At 40.5% G+C, this 21,499-nt stretch overlaps 1 long non-coding RNA gene across 1 annotated transcript; it reads left to right on the forward strand.

Moving 5' to 3' along the window:
- The first annotated feature begins 912 nt into the window (after window positions 1-912).
- LOC112946647 lies at window positions 913-21,224 on the forward strand. The gene is made up of 6 exons (XR_003249274.1): window positions 913-1,087; window positions 1,713-1,798; window positions 10,314-10,430; window positions 12,659-12,813; window positions 20,279-20,355; window positions 20,958-21,224. It is a non-coding gene; the product is annotated as an uncharacterized LOC112946647 (long non-coding RNA).
- The last annotated feature ends 275 nt before the right edge of the window (window positions 21,225-21,499 follow it).

The raw sequence follows: 21,499 nt of genomic DNA on the forward strand, positions 1-21,499 counted from the left end.
CCGCGCGCTCCGCCCGGCCCCGCGCGGGAAACGCCGTGTGCGGGGCGGGGTGGCGCGAGGGGGGGTGCGGGAGAGCGGGAAACGCCCGGCCGGGCCGGGCTGCCCCGCGCTGCGCCAGCGCAGCGCCTGTCACCCAGCCCCTAGTCCTGAGCCTGCCCCGACCGGCTGCGGRCACGAGTTATTATTAGGAAAAAAGTACTGGAAATACTCCTTTTTCCTCAATATCCGCTGTAGTCAAAATACAGGATTTCTGCACCGCAAAGGTGTTCTAGACTTGAAAGCGGTTTGCTGCAAGCTTGAAACCGTGGCTGAAAAAAAGTTCCCACACACAGTGTAATTAATTTTGCCTTTTAAATTGGATTTCTGCTTAAGATAATTATTTTTTGTCATGCTAATGACAGACATGCTGCTGCATTATTCCTGTCCTGTTTTTTTTTTTTGTGGAGGAGGATTTGCTTCTAGGGTCGCTTGTGGCTCGGTAGTGAGTTGTCACAGAAGGAATACTCCTATATGCAGTTGTAATAAGTTATAAAATTACACATTTTTAATGATAATTTTTAAGGAAAGGGRAAAAAAACAGGTTTTATTTTTCAATAGGGAAGTAGATAACAGGTAATGCTAAGTCTAGGATATGAACTTAGCAATTCTTAGCCTCTCATTTCTTTCAGCAAGTTCTAATGTAGCATGCACTGTTTGTTAAACAGTGAAACATAAACTCCTAAAGAACCCCTTAATTGAGGAGGAAAAAAAAAAAAAAAGCATTTACGCTTTCAAGCCTTGGTCTTCCTATTGTCTAAAGAAAGAATTAATCCCATAATTGCAACGTGTATCTTCCCAGCGTATATTTGCATGCACGACAGTCATATGTGTAGGCAGGGGCATTCCCCGTAAGCTGCTGCCGCTCTGACCCGCAGGCAAACGGGCTCCTGGGATTCAAGAGATTTGCAGAGTCATGGAAAATTCAAAGGAGAATCTGCATCACAGTCGGACGTGCCCAGGCATGAACTCCAGGAGGAGGCAAAGAAAAAGGGAGGAACGTTGAGCAGCCGAGAGCCTGTTGTTATGCTCCAGCCCCTGCRATACGAAGGTGAGAGAAAACGGTGACTTTTGGGGATACGTTTCCAGACCTTTATCTCAGCTCTGTCACAAGCAATTGTACATCCATTGCCAATCAATATAATCTGTGATAAAGTAGTGCGTGCCATAAAAGCGTGGTAGGTCTAGCTGCATTTGCAGCTCTGGTGCAGTGATTTTCTGATGAAGAGCTTGACAGCGCTTGGCACCTTAATATTTGCATCGCTCGGTRAAAATCTATGGAACGAGCATGCAGGAGGTTAGCTTTGATGATTGTAATACTTCTGATATAATCACTTGTGGCCTTAAAAATCTGAACTTTTATAAGTGATTGAGTGTATCTATAGGTTGGCATGAGACCAGAGAGGCGTAAGTCCAGATACTTGTCAGCATCAACTACATACAGACTACRTGGGTCCTACAGCACATCTCATTTAAGAGGTTGTAGACTTTAATATCTCCACTCTTGGAATGGACCTTGGGGCCTCTAGTAGATGCTCAGGACCTGTGGCTTTTCCTACTTTAGGTCAAAGATGCCTTCTGAATATGAATTGAGTACGACTAGAGCTCTTCACAAGCCATTAAGAGGGGACTAATTTGAATTAGGTTTGACAACTTCATTTGTTTTTTTCCGACAGTTTACGTGTCTGCTGATCTTGGCAGCTACATCCAGGATGAGAGGATGTGATGGCTCTGCTCTGGGAAAGCTGCAGTCTACAAGCACGTGAGTCAGATCTCTGACAAGTGGAAATCAAATCTACATTATTAAAATGAATTTAAAGTGAAATAAACGCTCAAATCTCCCCTGATAATGAAATACAAACTCTAACTACTTGGGGGTTAACCAGAAAAGAAGTAACACTACATTTACCTTTCCGCCTGTAGTGGCTGGAAGAAGCTGATGGTAAGATTAATTATATAGACATCATTGTRTGCTCCAGGAAGATTTATCTACCTGTATGTCTGATGTGCGCAGATAATCTATACACATGGAAGGAATGAGTTAAAAATTAGATTACTAAATTTAAGTAGATACACTTGTTCTCTGTTTTTTTTTTTTTTCCTTTATAACTTCATTACAGGACACACAAAAAATTCACACAATTTTGTGAGAACGGTAAATATATTAATTTYTTTTTGTATATCTAACACGAATACTACTGAAAAGTAAACATTCCCACTGATTTTTTTTAAGTTGTTTCCAGTCTTGAATATACAATATTTCATCCAAGATGTGGGTGAAAGCGCCAGTTCTATGTGATAGATAGCCAGTATCTTTGGMACAGAAGATGGATATAAACAAATTACATCAATATGTTAGTGTTCCAATAGTACTTTCCAGCATAGAGTGGGAAATAATTTGAAGACATCAGTTGCTTTAAACCAATGTATGACTTTCTGAAGCACAAAAAATAATAAAAAAGGAATGGCCAAAGACCTGATTATTCCTTGCCTTTCTTCTTCTCCTCAGCTGTCTCTTCTTATGAGGTCAATTATGCTGAAAAAAAATATATTTCTCTAACAATTTTGGTTGACATTTTCAAGTTCAGCCAATAGTTTCAAAAGCTGTGGATGAGGAAGAGACACATGCCCTCAGATCAAATTGTTTGTTTTTATTTCCATTGAAAACTGGTCTGAGTCACCAAATTACTGAGCTCTCAGGGAATCTGTAGACCCTGGAGTGAGTCACCAGAGAAGTTATGTCTCATGTCTGCTGCCCAGCCTTTCCTGAGATGCTGCTGCCTTGAGCTAGTTGTGTTCTGGGATCCTCCCTGGGATATTCCYACCTTCACATGACTTCAGGCTGCCTTGGGCTAGTTGTGTTCTGCGCAGATGTGGAAAGCAGCCGTGCCCTTGAATTTTGCCCATTCAACACCAGCCAAAGAGGCTGCATTAGAAGTGATCATGAGTATTTGCCACATGAACATGGACTGTGAACATCTGGCATTAGTTGCCATGGCTAAAATACAGATGCAGGGCTGGGAGCAGGACCTGGACCCACCAGGTCACTGCCATGGCACCATGTCCTTTTGGAGCTTGCATTCGTTGCAATACAGAGCTGCAGCTCTAACTAGGGAAAGAGAGAGGAGTGACGAGCATTGGTGTCCCTCGCCATAAACCTTTACAACTAGGGCTTCAGATAGATGACTTGCCAGCAAAATGAAATGGACAAAGAATCAACCTGTTTAACTTAAAACAATTATGAAATTCTTGAAACAAACAAGAGAATACTCCAAACAAGAGAGTACTGAGAGAACTGTTAAAATATATCCACAAATATCCTCTAATTTAGGAACAAAATTAAGAGATGGGCAAGCCAGAAGGAGGAGTAAGTCACCTGCTTCTTAGTTTTGTAGCACAGTAATCCTGGCAAAGACTGCCATGCACACTGCTGCTGTACATACACACTCCTGCCTCATTTCGTTGCTCTGCCCTGGGTATTTTGGTCTTTTATGGTTGTCTCTAGGTCGGAAAGCCAGAAGGACCATTAGATCATCTGGTCTGACCTGCTATGTGTTGCAGGCTATTAGATCTCATTCATTATCCTAGTATTGATTTTAAGAACGTGCTTGGCTGAAGCCTGTGCTCCAGAGAAGCCTGAGCTATTGGTCTGAAGACAACAAAAGACCATGAATCCATCATTTCCACTGCCATTTGTTTAAATATTATCCCATTCTTCCTATTATAATTTGTTCTTTAATTCTAATTGGGTMTTGTCTGGCTTCAGTTTCAAGTCATTGGTTCCTGTTACTCATTTCTACCCTAAACTGCGAGTCCTTTCAGTATTTCATTTTTTTTTCATAAAAGTGCTGGAATAATAAGCAAGCCACTTCTTGCCCTTTTTTAACAGCAATGAAAAGCCTTCATTTCTCACAAAAAGCCCTTTTCTTTCTGTTTCTGTCAAATGACTTCTGTTCTTTTAACAGCTTCTCCAATTTTCCTTTATGTCTTTTTAAAATACAGATATCCAAGCTTTGTATTATGTTACTGTGTCAGTCTTGCTAATGCTTTATACAGTTGTTAAATCATTCATCACTCTTAATCTCTGCTGCCTTAGAAAACTACATGCAACAGGGCTCTCCTTCAGCAGGAAGGAAACTTTAAAATTATTTTTATTCTGTGTGAAATGTGAAACTATATAGAGATTTATGACCTTTTTTTTTTTTTTTTTTTTGAGGTTTTGTATTTCTCCTAAACCAAATTAGCAGGAAAAAAAAGAAGAAAAACTTGTATATCAGTCAAAGTATATATTTTGCTTTCTTTAATTGACCATCCTTCAGGAAAGCCTTGGTTTGGATAAAATCAGCACTTCCACCAGGGTGAAAAAACTCACTACAGGAATCTCCGAACTGCTCTGCTCCCTGCTTCCCATAGGGGGATTGCACCAGTCCACCCTGTACCCGTATGTGCGGTGGTAAGTTGTTCACCGGTTGTCCCCCATGGTCATCCTTTTAAGTTACTCTTGTCACCCCATAGCAGTGCAGGGGAACCTGCATTCCCTCTTCCYGCATGAATAATGTACGTAGGGTGTATACAGCTACTCCTCATTTGCAAAGGGCTCTTCTCCTCAAGCAGTCAGCTATGAAAACCCTGCTCATCTGCAGTTTTGACAGTGTTTTGTTTGTTTGTCTGTAAAGCTGTGCCAGGGAAGGAAAGCAGGCCCAGCTGTCCRGCTGCAGCGTGTCTTCAAAGCTTCCTGCTGCCACAGGGACCTGCATCAGTGAAGCTGTCACTGGACTCGCTGCCCGTCAAGCCAGCATAGAAAGGAGGGCAGTTCCCACCAGTCTTGTGTGTTGCATAAGCTCTATGCTTACGTAAAGCTCACCCATCTGGTGCTGAATCCTAAAGGCAGGGCTCCCAGAACAGAGAAGGAAGATCAGTTCTTAGTAAGGAAAAACAGAGGAAATCTGTACTGCAAGCAGGACTTTGGAAGCTCTTGGATATTAGACAGTCAGATCAAATCTGTTAGGCAGTTAAAGAGCATCTTGGGCAGACTTCCCTGTCTAACTGTTTTGCTTCTTAGACTGCACAAGTGCTTGATGCTGTGGCAGCATTTTCAGCTTCCTGCTGCCCAGACTGCATGGAGTGCTACTCAGAGCTACGGTTGGTTCCATCTCTTTTCTTTCTTCCTTGAACTTTTTGTCCCAGAGCCACTACCCAGTCTAYATGGAGCTGCCCTGGATCTGTCTCACCATCTGCAATGGCATCTGCWCTGGTTTTCAATAGAATTAGTTCTTGGAGCTCTGAGCAAAGGTACCTCATTGGTTTTCAAGGGGACTATTGGCAACCTGGGAGAGGGTTTAGCAGTGCTGAGTGGCTGAATTGCTTCCACCCAGAGGCATTGCTTCTGCACCATGGCACAGAGCAATACAGCAATACGCTCCTGCAGTGCTGTCCCTGGAGTAAGGAATTAGCCCTAAGCTGGGGCTTCTGTGTACAGCCAATTCTGTGTACAGCCAAGTGAGGTATCTCCAACTGCAGCAAAGTTCGTCTGTAATCCCGATAATTTCCCAGTAAATAACTGAGCAGAGCAGGCTCTACATTTCAAGTCCCTTAAAGCTGCATTTTTTAAAATAATGACACTAAAATAAAGCCACATTCCAGCATTTCGTTTGATAGAGAGAGGGGCTTTATTTGTCCTGCAAAGAGAAGGAGAAATTTAGCACCTTACAGGAGCAGACCCCGAATCTCTTGGTATTTATAAGGATTTAGTATTATACTTAAAATGTCCTTCAAGTAAAAGAAAAGAGCCAACAGATACTTATGATTGGCACACAGTGGCTGTAATTTAATAAGATTTCCTCCTTCTTGATATGAAAAGAGAGCTCTTGGAAGTAGAATAAACTGAAATACCTATGTGTAGTGGTCCTGTCATGGCCAGAGAACACAGAAGACTCTAACCTTGTTACCCTTTAAAGTTTTGCGAGATATATTATATTACAAAGTCTGCCTTAAAGATTGTTTTAGATACATTTCAATTTCTCTCATGTTTGTAAGCCAAGAGAAGTATTTTCCTTTTTCTCTGATTTATGATTTGGCAGAGGTCACCAGTGCCATAAAACCGTTCTAGAACCCTAGCCTAGGGTTTAAAATAACGATATAGAATAGAGCTGTAAGCCTCTGTCGAATGAAAACAGAATATCTTTTTCTGTTGTGCAAAACATGCCCTGTGAGCCTGGTTAATCAGCTGAGGAACTGATAAAAGAGTTTGGTGCATTTTAAGATTTGACTTACTACAACAGCTCGTCAATCACAGTGAAAGTGATTGGATTTGAATTTAATTTACAAGCCCAGAAAGGCTGCTGTCTAGTTTGTTGCCTTTTGTGTTTACTCTTTTGATTTTCTTGCCTGTGTACAGTATAGGGAAGGTCTGAGGAAGATGTACTTTGTCGGCAACCAGTCAAATTTCTAAGTGAATTCATTTATTAAAATTATTTTTAACCTGAGTGCTTCAGCCCAACATCGTTCATGTGAAACAAGTGAAGAATAGGCATTCCTTCAGAGCCTTTGGGCAGTGCTTGGCTATCAAGWTTGTCATGTAAGCATACTTATTTTTATTTTCTTAGAAAAATACAAACAGTACTTCACTTGGAAGCAGAGATAACGTTATCTTGCTACAGCTCTGGTATATGTCCAGATGTTTGGAATGGGCATACGTTCAACAAACTTTGCTTTTACATGTATCTGGCCTGCGATATGGGAGTATTTGCTTCAGACATGCGGTCATTTCAGTGAAAAGTAAGCTTAAGTACAAAATCTCTCAGAATCATTCAGAACAGTTGTATTTTGTGAAGTAAACATTTGTGAACTGTTCTATCAGTATGATAAAATACAAAAGTTTTAACAGAAGATTTTAAAAAGGGCCTTCCATAAGACTATGCAAAGTTATACAAGTATTTTGATACCTGATTTGCATGCTTTTACATTAAAACTTAAAGCCATGTGTCTTGAATCTTAATGATACTGATGCCAACAAGTGTCAACAAGTATAACCTATGAATTCATTGCAGGAGGGGATATGAAAGTGCCCTGGCTCTTGAAGAATTGCTTCTTCCTGCTAGAGGATTTTCTGTAGCGCATATGGCATGGTTGATTAGCAAAGATAATAGTCAAGTTCCTCTTTAGCAAGTCTGCAGTGACAGAAATAGCACAAATTCTTAGATTTATTTATTTGCAGTTCATTTAGTACATCAAGATTTCTCAAGAGCATGTAGATTTTTAGAAATCCAAAGYCTCACAGAAAAAAGCATGACTTTTACTTCTATCTGGAAAAAAATAGCTATGCCTCAGGTTGGTCTTTTTCACCATCTGTTTCTCAAGTATTTTAAAACTRTGGGGGAGAGGGTGAGAAAAAGGAGGAAGGATAGAAATGGAAGTCACTTAGACTGCATCTTGTGAGGCCTATCGGCTGCAATTAGCTTATGTAAATACATTCAAGATCCCTTTTATTAAAGACTCCAAGTACAGACATAAAGTCATTTGCAGGAAGGATACCAGATGCAAGGAGAATGCCTTAACCAAAACTGTGCAACGCTCAGGGACTCATAGCTGTGCCCAGTCATTATGGTCCTTGCTGAAGAGCACAGCTGATAGAGGGAGCCAACAGATGCAGCCCAGAGTCTGCCCTGTCCAGCATCTTGTGTCCCACAACATACAGTAGCAATCACTTAAAGGAAATGTATAAAATCAGAATATACAGCAAATAATTCTTTTCCTKATCAGTCTTCCCATGCCCAGTGTTTTAGAGAAGTTCTTGAGACAGCGATTGCATTTAGACTGTTATGTTGAACAGCCAACCCTCAGCTTACCCTCCACAAGGGCCTTTTGAGCTCTCCTACATTTCTGGTCAATTCAGTATTCTGGAGCAATGAGTTCCACTATTTAATTATGCAGTCTGAAAAGTACTTAATTTTGAAATATGCTGCCTGAATTATTATTATTTTTTTTAATCTTTACATTAAGCTCTCCATTAAAAAACAGTGAAAGTGGATATATAGAAGGTCTGCTTTGGAATCCCGCTGCAGGATTGAGCTGCAAGAGTGTTAATGCCAGCAGTGGCTTTGCAGGTGTAAATTGCATTTTTATGTGGCAGGGCTGTTCTCTCTCTCTCTGAAGGCCACTGCAGTGTATGAATGAGCTGCAGTGCCTGAGGTGCAGCGTGTACAATCAGAGCCTTTTACTTCCTTTGGGAATTCAGCTGTAGCATTAAATGAATCTCTTTCAGCTTCTCTGGTTGAGCAGGTGAACAGTGAAAATAGCTATGTGAGCTCTGTGGTCTGTAGTAATTGTGTGAAACCTATGAATATGCCTGCATTGCAGCTTGAGAACACAGTTTGCAATTGTCTGAAATGACATAGCACTTAAATAGATAACAGCCCTGCTTCCCCTTTGAGTGGCCGGGAAGCTGCAAAGAGCAGGTACTCAATCACATGGTAAAAAGCCACTCATTTTCAGGGTAGGCTTTGAAAGAACTGCTTATTCTACAATATCCAGGCTCTTCCTAACACGCTCTGAGTTGCTGGGAGTATAAGTAATTAGGCTCAGTGCAGTGGCCGTCTTTTTAGGTGGTATAACAAAACTGACTTCACTGGTACTGCCTACACTATCAAGAAAGAATGCAATATCTAATGTAGAGAATTGGCACAAAGCTTAAATGGGAGCTGCCTCTACTTCTTTCAGCTACGTACCAAAGATGGAGAAATACAAGATCAGGGCTTACTTGTGCTGCTTAGTGAAAATTGTTAATAATGTAACTTGTTCATTTTATCCCTCTCACTTTCTAAGGAATCAGATCAATTTCCAGAAAAGTCATTGGCTGCTGCTGCTCTTTTCAGTCACTCTGTTTTTCTTTTTTAACTGTTTGGTACAAATGAGAAACTCAAAGATGTCCAGGGGAGTGTTAGGGAACYACCTATTCTCTACCTGTGTTCCACAAGAACATAAGAAAGTAATAAAAATATACCTGTTAGCAGGTATATTTTCATTGCTGCACCAACAAAGAGTGATGACTGGACACACTAAGGACCTGAGTGATTAGAAAGTGGGAACCTCCCTTGAGTGCACCTGAGAGTCTAGAGTTGGAGGTTCACACTCTCGCAGGGAGACTGGGGCATGTTGGCCTAAAGATAGGACAAACTTACCCTTAGGAGCTGATCTCCTCAGCTTTGAGGAAAAGGATATTAACAGCCACAGGAATAGCTTGATATCCAAAATCCACGAGGTGTTTTCAGTCCTTCCTTTGTAAGCAGGCTAGGGCCATGGGAAAGTGCTTAAGCTCTGGCTGCAGGTCCAGAGGGGAGAAGAGTTTCAGGTTATCCCTCTGCCCAATGTTTGCTGTTAGCTGAACTGGGCTGGTCCCAGGCCCAGGGTACTGGGTGCTGTGGCTCCAGGGTGCCAGATTCTGCCCTTTCTACCCCAGGACTGTGGGTTTAGGAATTCCACACACAGCTTGGCAAATTCCACTGTGAAACTGGGAGCTAGCTCTGGTGCAGGCTTAGGCKCTGAGTAGTCTTAACTGTGTAGCTTTTAGGCACTCTGTAGCTTTGAAGAAGTTGTGCAGAAAGTTTTCTACTAAATTTAGGTACCTAGARGACTAGAGAGAAATGCTGAATGACTTGGAATAAGAAGTTGCACCTCCCAAGGTGCCAAGAGGCACCTTGGCTGCAGTTAACTGAAGAACAGTAAGTATTGCCAAGTATTCAGCYCAGGGAAGGACACTGCTTCTTGTGCAAGTCATGGAACAAACCGGTCTGCTGACGCTGACTGGCGACTGGTGATATGGATTCAAGGTCAGTATCTTGTTATCATCACTAGAGATTAGCTAAAATATTTGCAGGCATGAAATGTCCTTATTTTGCTTGAGACTTGTTGATAACTCTTCTAGCTGGGGATGAGGCAGCACCTCTTTGCTTGTGAAAAGGTTTGTGATACCTGTCTTGCAAACACATGCATTTGGAAACTGGAAAGCATGCTAAGGACAAATTATTCATCAAATGTATGTGCCACATCAGTCATAAATGTGGCTAATTAAAGTTCTCAGGGTTTCACTTTACGTATACTGTCTGTGTAGTGTGATTTGAAATAAGATTTGAGTCATGAAGATGCTGATATTTAGAGTGGCTGGCTGTCAGTCATCATTGATTCTGCAAATCAGCTGTTGCTGGAACGAATCTGACAGAATAAAAGGTTTAAGTGCATACCTGTCACTATTCATTTGTCCTTACTCTCTGCTTTTACAGGTGTGATACTGGCATCTGAAATGAAGACGCATGTTAGTGGTTCAGAGGTGAAAATAACAGTTGATATATAGGACGTGGTAGAAAAAAAAATCCAATAAGCAGCTTTCTGTTTGGCAGGTAATTGCAGTGAAACTACATTAATATTCTGTCTGTTCACTGACCAAGGTAACACAGACTGAAGTGTGGAAGGGCCTATTAAATCAGAGGGAAGGACAGGACATGCTTCAGCTGTAGTACCTAAGTCCTTTAAGACTTCCAAAGCTTTCATAAGCTTATGAAACATCTACTGCATTCTTACAGAAAAAAAGAAAAACATCATCATCATCTGTACTGTGTATTTCATATAGACAGGAAATAAATTCAGCATGCTATGGACAAGAACTCTGAGGACTTAAGTCTTCATATCTATCTGGCTGGTATACATTGTTCATGTACTCTAGTTTATACTATTGTCAGTTTTGAGTTTAAGAATGATGGTGGATTTTTTTCCCTTGCTGCAGCGAACTGCTGAGTTTGTCTGAACAATTCCCATTTCAGAATTTCTCTTGGGSCCTCCAGTGTTCTGTTCTCTACTTGTATCACTCCCATGGCACACCTTCTCAGATTTTTAATAATGAAAATAGTTACCTTTTCATATGTGGATAATACTCTGTTGTTTCAGAGTAGACACTTTTTTTTTTTTTTCTGTGAAACTCTGCAAGACACAAGTAAGTTGGAATATTGCACTGGACAAATCCTGGAGAACTCTTCCTGTCATTCATGTGTATTCACCCACTGTGTTATTTTTGAGAGCAATATTTTTGACATACCTCTTCTAAGTAAAATCATTCTTTTACTATATATATATATTGTAGAGTGTTTAGAAAGACATTCTCAGAAAGGACTGTACCATGTAATTTCATTTCACAGGAAACTGTCCTTTATGAGCAATGGGTCTTTTGTTTCAGAATTTTGTTTAATATAACCAGATTTGGGCCCACACAGCTGATGTTGATCAGCTGGGTGTCAGTAGAATAATTAAATAGCTGGATATGAGTAAATTTGCCCAACCTGGACTTTCAAAATAATTGCAATTTCTTGCCAGTTTGATGAAGAAGTGGTAGGAAAAGAAAATGGAGATKGAAAGGAAGGAATATAATAAATATAATACCTGTTCAGTGTGACTGTGCTTCGGGTGTAGCCGTTGCCCTCACTGTTCATGTCAGTCCCTTTCCCTTCCCCCCAGCCCCTATTTCCTTCTTGCCAGGCAGTTCCTATCCATACTGCATCTAGTCTGATGGATGTAGCTGMTACTGGTGTCTGCAAAGCTGTTATAAACCTGAAGGAGTTTTGGTCTCCTCGCACAGTGTCTTACACTGCTCAAACAAGTAGAGAGCTGCCCTAAAGGATCTTCAGATATTGCCATGGTAGAGAGGAGTCTAGGAAGAGCGAAAATTGTAAAGTAGTGCTGTAAACAACAATTCCTTCCCTGCRAGATGAGCCAACAACAAGGCTTTGTATGTAGGGAGAAGTGTCAGAGAGTTGGTATACAGACCTTTTAAAGGCAATTTCTTTKAAAGAAAAGTGTTTCCCCACTTCTTAGAGATTGTAAAATGCAGACTTTTTTTTTATCTTGACACTCATATGTCAAAGTTGTGGGTTTTGTTCAGAAACATCTTGATGAAATTTTATGGCCTGGGATATTTGTTGCTATTTTTGTTTTATTTATAAACAAAGGGGGTCAAACAAGATGAGCAGAACTTTCTGGTATTAAAGTGCATGMAAGATTAATTAACTCTCATTGATGTCCTCGTTTATAGTCACAAGGCATAAAATATCTGCCATAGCAAACTTTATTGAAAGGGAAAAGGCTCAGAATAGGTTTTGTTTTTCTGTTAAATTTTAGTTGCTTCACAGCTTTCAAGCATAAGCTAAATGCAATGCATAAAACCACCCAATATTAACATAAACTGTAGACATAGTACAAAATGTTGTGCCACTTACTGGATCATGAGTATTTGTAAGCTTTGAAGCCAAAAACACCTTCTAAGCATTGTTGATTCCATTGGCTATGAAAAGTTCTGCATAAATTCTAATTAATCTTAACTTTTTCATGAAGAAATGTTCATTTAGAAATGAACAAATATCAGTGTATTAGTTCCTGGGGAGCAGATGGAGCGCTGGTTGGGGACACAAGGTGTGGCCTCTGTCAGCACTTTGTGTAGCACCAACCTGCTCTCTGCACTTTTATGTTTCTCTCTTTAGAGCAGGATGGAGGATGTGGATCTTGATAGGGCATTTCAGAAATCTAGTGGAGAAAATAGCAAGATATTACTACTTATTTATGCAGCGTCCTATTTATGCAGCATTTTGCAGGTTAAACGTGGATATCTTCAAGTAAGGATTTCAGTCTGTCCAGSGGAATTGTAGCAGAGAAGGCTGCTGCAGAAGAGCTGCCAGGCTAGAGGAACAGCCTTCATACCTCCCTGCATACAGGCTCCTGTRAGACATTCATCCCTTGGTAAGATGATACATTTTTGCCTGAAAATGACTTGATTTTCATCCCTCTATTTTTTTGGCACCTGTGTGGCAGTTACTTCGGAAGGGGCATCTGTCGTTCCTTCCAGCAGTTTGCAAGCCCGAGCTTGTTTCCTCTGTCRTCTGGTAGATGCTCCCAGCATGAACAGCATGTCACCTTCTGTCAAAGAGGAGGCCAGGAGGGAAGACAAAGAAGGATTAATCAGTTAACAAGACAAAAGGTCAAAGGCAGAAAGAAGTTAAACAGGAAAGGAGAAGAGAACAAGAGGTTCCCATAAAAGAGAAGCAAGTGAAGAAAAGAACAAGATTAATGGAGAAAGGACAGTGAGTCCTGTTATATACATAAAACACAAAGCAGGCCTGTTCACAAAGCCTCATGCTTTCTTTTATAAGAGAGTGGCAGTTAGTGCWGGGCAGTGAGGTCCTCCACCAAGAAAGAGCCCCCCAAAAGTTTTGACCTGCTGCTGTTATAGTCACAGCAAGTGATTCCCATGACTGATGAAGCAGAAGTGTCCTCCTGGCTGCCCTGGCAGCTCACAACCCACCTGGGATGCCCCGTCCTCCAGCTTCACAGCCAAGTGATGCACCTGCGGTGATGCACAGGGCTATAACTGGGGCAGAAAGGTGCTCGTTTTAAAATATCCAGCCTAACTTGGCTTAGGGATAGGGAAATGCCAAGGCATTTAAGGGCACTTCAAGGAGATGAAAGAGCTGGTTTCTTTGAACAAGTACAGACCACTCTCCAAGCTCATTAAATAGATTTTTGTTTCAGTTCAGCTCCCAACAGCATAATTTCATGAGTTTTTAATCCTTTCCATGTCTAAACCCTGCATGAATCTTTGCTGGTCAAACTTCTGGCTGAAAGGAGGGTAAAGTAGGTGGAATTAYTGCTTTAGGAAAGTACAGGCAGCTAAATTTAAATTCTCCACTGAGCTTTTTTAAGAGAACCTCATCTCCATCTGGCTATATCCATCCCAGAAGTATAACCAGGAGGCTTGAAAGTGTCTTCATCTTTATAAACTCTCCATTTTTTTTGCTTCATTGGATCATTTAAAGTCATCCCAAAAGTCATCCTAAAATAAATTTATTTACAGTTACTTGTCACTCCTAAAAATCACAGTATGCTACTGTATGCTACATGTATGCTACAACAAAAGATGGTGGGGTACATATGCTCTTGTGCATACGGTTCTTCAGAATCTTATAGCATTACTAAGGTATCAGTTGCATCTAAGGTGAAATAGTAGAGGGAAATGGGTTTCTGAGAATGAGGAGGGGCCTGATTGTCCAGACAGGCAACAAACATCTATATTTTTACTTATTTGCCGGGAAATGCATCAGTCCAAAGCCCTTGGATTTGCCTAGGAATGCATTTTGCCCCTCAGCCACCAGTGGGAGAGTGAAAATGAGGAGCTTGTGATAATCATCTAATTGGTCAAATCTGAAGTCCAGATAATGACTTTTATCTGTGTGTAGGTTTCCAAAAAAATCTAAAGAGAAAATGCAAATGTACCTGTCTGCACGACCATCTTTTTCTTCTTCCATCTTTCTTTGCAGTAGTTCATCCTTTCTAGACATCAGGTTCCTGCTGCAGCATGAGGAAACAAATGGGGGGGTCACCTCCTGTTGCTGGAGGTGACCTCCCCTATTCCTTGCCTATTCCTGGTTATTCAGAGGGGCAGAGGGTCCATAGCAGTAGCTGGAAGGAGGCCAAGGAGGTTGGGGGTGATTTCAAATGTCAAGACATGTTGCTACAGTTCTGGCTGGACTGACCAGATAATGACTGATAAAAGGAGATTATGCAAGTCTTGAGATACTAGATTTTCATGGAAAGGAAGCTTTTCTTCTTGAGGATCTTAAAGGCCTGTGTAGCTGGCAATCTGCTATCTCTGCATTCACCTAGCAGATTCACTTCTGCCAGTGAGAAAAAAAGTCAAGGGAACAGTGTAGCCTCCTGCTATTTTATGCTGAGAAGCAGCCCTCACAAGTGTCTGCAGCAGAAGGGACAGCTCTGAACAAGAAAGGACAGACCACTAAGGTCTTCTGCATAGCATTTTGCAGGGACTCTACCAGAAGGCTATGATATGGTCAAGGATTCTCAAGGTCTGTTCTAGCTGGGTGCCCCAAGCAGCCTGTGCAGGAGGAACTGTGCCTGGCTCAAGATCCCGCATGACGTGCTGGAGCAGTCATCCAAAGCTCGGGAGAGATGGCACATGGCTGAAGTCATTCGTGCCTGTACTGATACCAGAAAATTGTCCTTGGGAAGTAGGTGTAGGCAAAAGAAGAAGTGTCAGGGAACAAAAGAACAAATAACTGAAGTCCATCGGGCTACTTTAGGCAAGGGAGACTTACCTGAAAGTGAGGCAGTCTTGGCATTTCYTTTGGATTTTATTACAAGTACGATAATATTTGGTCTTTCTGCCAATCTGGCAAAAATGTCTTTTGTCTTCATCTTTAAAAACAGCTTGCATTTTTCAGAGAAGAGCACAGAAACATAAACTAAAACACCGATGCCAAAATGCAAAGAGAAACAGACTCTTTGATATTCTCAGTGGCCATTTTTAATTTCAGAGGTGTTTTTCTCAACCTATTCCTCATCCTGAGTTTAGCTTTCAGCACAAACATTTCAAAATTGTCCCATCCTTTCTAGCCATGTAGGAAAAATTGTGGCTTCTGCCTGTGGTTGTGATCCACAGTTGACCACATTTTTCATTAAGGGAGTTACTGTTCAGAGTGAATTACCTTGAACCATTTGTGCTTGTTCTTCAAGTCTCTTGAGGAATGGGATCTATGGAGGCTATACTAGCATGAGATATAGGAGCCTGCTTTGCACTCACCCACAGATGAAATGGGCTCTTCCTGCATTAAGCCCCACGAGTTGGGCTCCCCTGTGTTTGGATACTTCCATATGGCTCTCTGAYTGGGATTTTTGTGCAGGATGCAGGTGGTTCAAGTGGAGATTGAATACTGAGCTGCTAGTTAGATGCTGTATGTTGATTATTTCAAACTGTTTACCAGATTCCTTGTATGAGAGCCACAGAACTGTGGCTGTGCTATATTGGCRTATGGGTACTGGTTTCCTTCTGTCTCATGTCCCCTCTGGCTGAAATGGAGAGGAGTATTTTAATAGCTTCTTCTGTCCACAAAAATATATTTCCTATGCCCCATATTATTATTTTTCTTGGATTCTTCCAAAATTGTTCCTTGCACTTCCTTGTTCCYTGAGACAAAGAAAAAAGAAAAACCATACATAAAAAACAAAAAAATCCAAAAGATTATTTATTACTTAGAGCTACAAGAGGTGCTTCTTAATCTGATTTTGCCATTTCGTATTTTTCCTGCTTGTAAGTTTGGGGATTGKTTTTTTTTAGTTTTTATCTTTATAATAAAATTAGAAACCTGCCGAAGTGACACAAGTCTATCKCATACCTACTAGATCAAGAGATTTACTGGTGCAAAGGAATGTTTATACTTTGTATAAAAACATTAGTCACCTGGTGTGGTAAAGTATACACTGACTTCAAGGGAAACATTGCAGAGCTCTTCAGAGCTTTGAGAATGGCCAGACATGAATTATGCTGATATATGTCCACATTACTGTTTCATTGAGGAAGATAAAGATAAAACAGGATAATCAATCATATTCAAACAACCCAGAGCTACCAAATACATCTTCAACAGCATTAGACAAATACTTTTTTTTATTCAGTTATGCAGATATATGGCTTGATCATAAACACAATAAAAATGTATTTTATCTCTGGTCAGTTTCAGTTTTGCTGTAGACATAATAGAACAAAAAGGTGCAATTGCCTAAGGATACATATTTTGTCTGAGGAGTCAATAATTTCTCTTCTTTGTGCCTGAGTGAATGTTTGGAAAGTTTGGGAGGAAAATGTTCATTTACTTGGCCACAAAATATTTCACAGTCCCTTGACTTTGATTATAAAACTGAACACTTTTTTTTTTTTTTTAGGAAGAATGGAATTAAAATAGCTGTTCTGGAAATGGAAATAGATAATGATCTTTAAACATTTAGTAATTTGAAATGTGAAAATCTAAATTTGAAGTAAGCTTTGATGTAGATGAGGTGWTTTATACTAAGAAGACTTTAATGCAAAGACTAAATCTGGCCATTCCAAAAACATCTCATGTAACTCTACTCCAATTATGGAATTTTAATTTGTTTCCAGAGGGAGCTGTGCTATTCAATTCCACACTTCAGTAAGATTCTGCTTCTTATTCAGCAGCACTTGCTGAACCAAAAAAATCTAAGTTTGATTCAAACTAATTAAGCTTGTGAGGATTTACAAGCAGCAGTCAAAATCTTGCCAGCAAAATATTCAGTGGGAAACAGAGTAAAAGCTCAAACCTCTTTCTGCAAGTTGAAGAGCTTTCCTTGGAGCACCAGCTAGGAGTCTGAGGCTTTGGGGATATCTTTGATTTAAAGAGGAATTTTAAGAGCACAAAATGAAAACAAAATGTGTAGGGACCAAAATATTTTATRAACTTTCCCTAGTAGGCTGTGTCGAACATCTGAAGGAATTAAGGGCTGAATAGATGATCAATCTGCAGATAAAAAGCTGAGTTGCCTTAACCTGGGCTGTGTGTACACCCTGAACTTGATGCAATGGTAAAGCAAAACTTAAAGTTTTTATTCCTCAATTGYAATGAGTCAGAAGTATGCAGATGGTTAGTTAAAATTATTCAGATGATGAGTCAGCTTGCCAGACCACTGTAATGGCCCTTTGCAGTAACTTCATTGCCTGTGATAGTCTGTCAGTACCCTTGCTAACCAGCATGAAAAAACAAATGTTTTAATTTAYCATTCTGAAAGCAAATAATATTGCATCTGACACCACACACACGCTACCTGGGTTTAACACAGTCCAATCACATCCTCCAGAGCCTGTGTGTCATCCCATCTTTTGTATTTCCATGCTCTTTAAGGAAGGCTAAATCTCGAGTAAGGTGGGAGGATTTCAGTCTGGGAAATTCATGTATTTTTATATTGACACASAGTCAGTCTGGAAAGTCTTAGGCACATTTAAGGATTAGGAACCCATCCAGTTTAATGGGCACATGCTAGTGAATGTCATGCCGACTTGGAGAAGGGAGTCAGGTCCATAAATGCAAGCGTGGCCAGTCCATCTGTTACAGGATTTGGTCTCTTTGGGATAAATCTGCTTCCTTCATATAACGTGTGCTAAGTAATAAGTGAGGATCCCTTACTTATAAAAACCCACACTGACCCTGTTAAGAAGAAAATACTGAGCTGCTCAAGTTGGCTTTCTGAGCTACATCAAATAAACCTAGAYTTTTACTGATACTGGCATCATTTTTTTTCTGACCTGCCCCAGTGTTCACACAGTGTGCTGCACAGCTGCATGGTAAAAGATGCTCACAGTAAATCTCCAGAGGATGAATCCATTCCTGCTCAGGAGAAATCCCATAGGGGATAATATTCTGACAAGGAGGAGGAGGAGTGGAGAAGATGAGACACAGAGCCAGGGAGCCCAGTTCAGATGCCCACCAACCTCTGGGAGGTTGAAAAGTGCCCAAAACACATGCATGGGGCCACTAGATGTGACATGGGACCTGTGGAAGACTTAGTCCTCAGCAGGGAGGCAGCTGCTAGCGAACTGGGACACAGTGGGGCATTAGATGTCTCTATGCTGGGAAGTGAACCAAACCCAGCACACTTTCTTTGTCTTCAGAAGACAGTGATTGTGGAAAAGTCCTGGAAATATTTAGTGGCAGGCCCTGTAAGATTTTGGTTGTGTCAGAAGCTGTAGCGGTGGCCTGACTTGCAGTGTGCAGTGGTGAGTGGCTCCAGGAACTCTTCCACTTCGCCTCAGGAGAAGGAGATACTTTTGCCCACTGAGAAAAGCAGCTGAGGGAGAATGGGCAAGGGGTGAAGCCTCTGGATTAGAGTCAATAAAGCAGCTTTCACCAAAGGAGCAAGAAGGAGGAGTCATAACTCCTCCTTCCAGGTTGGCAGGAAAACAAACGCAAACCAGCAGGGCCTGGTTTGTCTGTATAGATTTTTTTTCAGGGTTCATCTTGGCTAGAGTTAGAGGCCACTCAATACAAAACTCATCTTTCCATCAAAGACATCATTTTTTGGTCAAGCTGCTACAACCTGCCAGCTGGCTGGCCTGCATTAGATGAGTTGCTGTCCTGCTGACAGCCTCCATGAGGAGGTAAAGGATGGAACCGTCTTGAAGCCTGAGCATCCCTCTAAGAGATGCCAGTCTGCTCTGCAGAGCACTGTTATATTAGCACTATGAGCAAGGAGAAGCCCCATCAATTCTATAATGCCTAAGTAAAGATTTACTCTGCCAACATTTTACTGTTCCTCTTAGCAAATTTTTTTTTCCCCAAAAGTGTTTTTTTGCTACATTTGCACCTGTGATTTCTTTAGTTATGCCTAAACTTAGATAGTGAGCGGTAAATCTGTATTTAAAAGGTCAAACAATTTCCTTTTGACAATATTTCTTACCCCAGCTATATCACCAGTTCCCTCCTCCATTGCAAAGAAGCAGTAGGTGGAAAGTGCTATTTTCTTACTGGAGATGGTCCATGAATAGCAGAAAGAAAATACAAAGAAGACATTTTATCTTAGAATATCTACGCTATTTTCAGATGGTGCTGATGGATATCCTCTCTTAGAAAATCTCTTCAGAGATATCTGAAGAACTATATAAACAGGCTTGTCCAAGACTGATAAAAAAATATTCAGCACTGAAGTGCGATTTTTTCAAAATTGCCAAAATTTCCCCACCAAACCTTATATCTCACCAGGTGTTTCTATTGCACTTTTTGATACTTACTTAGATACAGCTCATTTGTGTGAAGCGTTAGTTGACTTAAACCAAGTTACTTTCCCAGTGAATTGCTGTAACATTTAAATCACTAGTCCGAAACAGACCCAAGCACTTCCTGCAAAACCCATCCAATGCGGATCCTACTGGAGACACTGAGAGTCTTTCCATTGTTTTTATTTGGAACGGGCGCAAACCTCTTCTCCTGGAGACTCTTTTGGATGTTGGTGCTTTTCAACATCAGACAGAAGATATATCAGGACCTGATAAAACAGAATTATTAGTGAAAAATACTGAGTGATTGCTTTCTAATTACCACTTAGTTTCTGTAGTCAATGGTGTTTTATTAATCCTGGTTAGAGTAATTGTGTCTAGAGCTGGTAGACTTCAAAGTCTCCTCTTTCATTGTACAATGAATTCTATTTGCCACATTTTATGTAGGTTATTTTTTAACCTATTTGAACTATTATAAAATATTACCAGTTTAGTAATTATTTCAGAAGAGAATATTTCCAATATGTCACGTTTATTTTCTGAAAATAAAAATATGCAGCATCTCTAATCTTTTGTTATGATATGAAGGTGTATGCATTCCTTTATTTTTCATTTTCTTTTTTTTGAAAGAGAGGGGAAATGAGTTTTCGTTTCCTCTTGAAAACAGATAGAAGGATGAGCAGCACTTGACGGAATCATCTGAACAGGTAGATAGTCAGGATTATGTTTACATACATATGAACCAAAAAGAAGTGGGTATCTATAAATRAATTTGAAGTAGACTTGGAGAGCACTGTGTGTGGGATGCTTGCCGCTGCTTTATTTTTAACAGAATTTATTCCACCTAGATCAACATCATAAATAATGCTGTCTGATTAAGAGCAGAGATAACTGTAGCCAGAGCAATTTACCCACTGCTTGGCTGATGGTGCTTGACAGGCTTTGTGAAAAGGGTAAGGTTGCCAAAGGTCTCTCAATGGACAGACAGCTACTTCTGTGTAAGAGAGACAGTGTGGGTTTTGAGCCTCATAAATGATAGAGACAAGGACAGAGAGGTGAAGACAATATGACCTGACTGCAAGTTGCTGGGGGTTCATACAAGCTTCAGGCCCTTGCTTTAGCAATAGTATTTTGTTACTAATGACACCAGCTATTGTTCCATATTATGAAGTAGCCAGASAGCAGACTATGTTTAGTCCCATTTTTTTATGGATTTTTTTTTTTAATTACATGCTTTTTAAAGCTTATTCCTTTATACAGTAGGTCACTTACATAAATRAAGAAAAAGTCATTTACGTTTCTGTTCTAGGAACTGCATCAGTTCAATTTTAACCATAAATGAAACAGCAAACAAAATCCGGATTTATCAGAGAAGAGAACAGATTCTTCTTCAGTGCATCTGCTTCAATTTTAGGTTCAGAAATGTGAGGAGACAAGAGAGAACTCAAGACTTTTCAAAATCAAGATATCTCCTTCTTTTGGGGTAGGAGAACTCAGATTTGAGATCAACACCTGCAATACAGGTTGGGATCTTCAGAGTAGGCTGAAAATATCCAAGTCTATAGGAATGAAACAAACAAACAAAAAGCTGAAAAAGGAGTAACTGAGGTTTTTTTTTTTGTTGTTTGTTTGTTTGTTTGTTTGTTTGTTTTTGTAAAAGGGGGTGTGAATATAGCAAGAAATGTGTTTCCTTGGAGAAATCAAACAACCCTCTTTGGTATAGCAGAGAAAGCCTATATTGTAGTGAAATTATCTGTACTGATTTAATCTGTATTTCCTTCTTTTTCTGCGTTTTCTGACAGTTCACTAGGAAGGAGGAAGATGAGGGCAGACTGATGATGAGGTAGGTGA

This window comes from Nothoprocta perdicaria, unplaced genomic scaffold (assembly GCF_003342845.1).
Source record: "Nothoprocta perdicaria isolate Ctin4 unplaced genomic scaffold, notPer1 scaffold_211, whole genome shotgun sequence".
Lineage (NCBI taxonomy): Eukaryota > Metazoa > Chordata > Aves > Tinamiformes > Tinamidae > Nothoprocta > Nothoprocta perdicaria.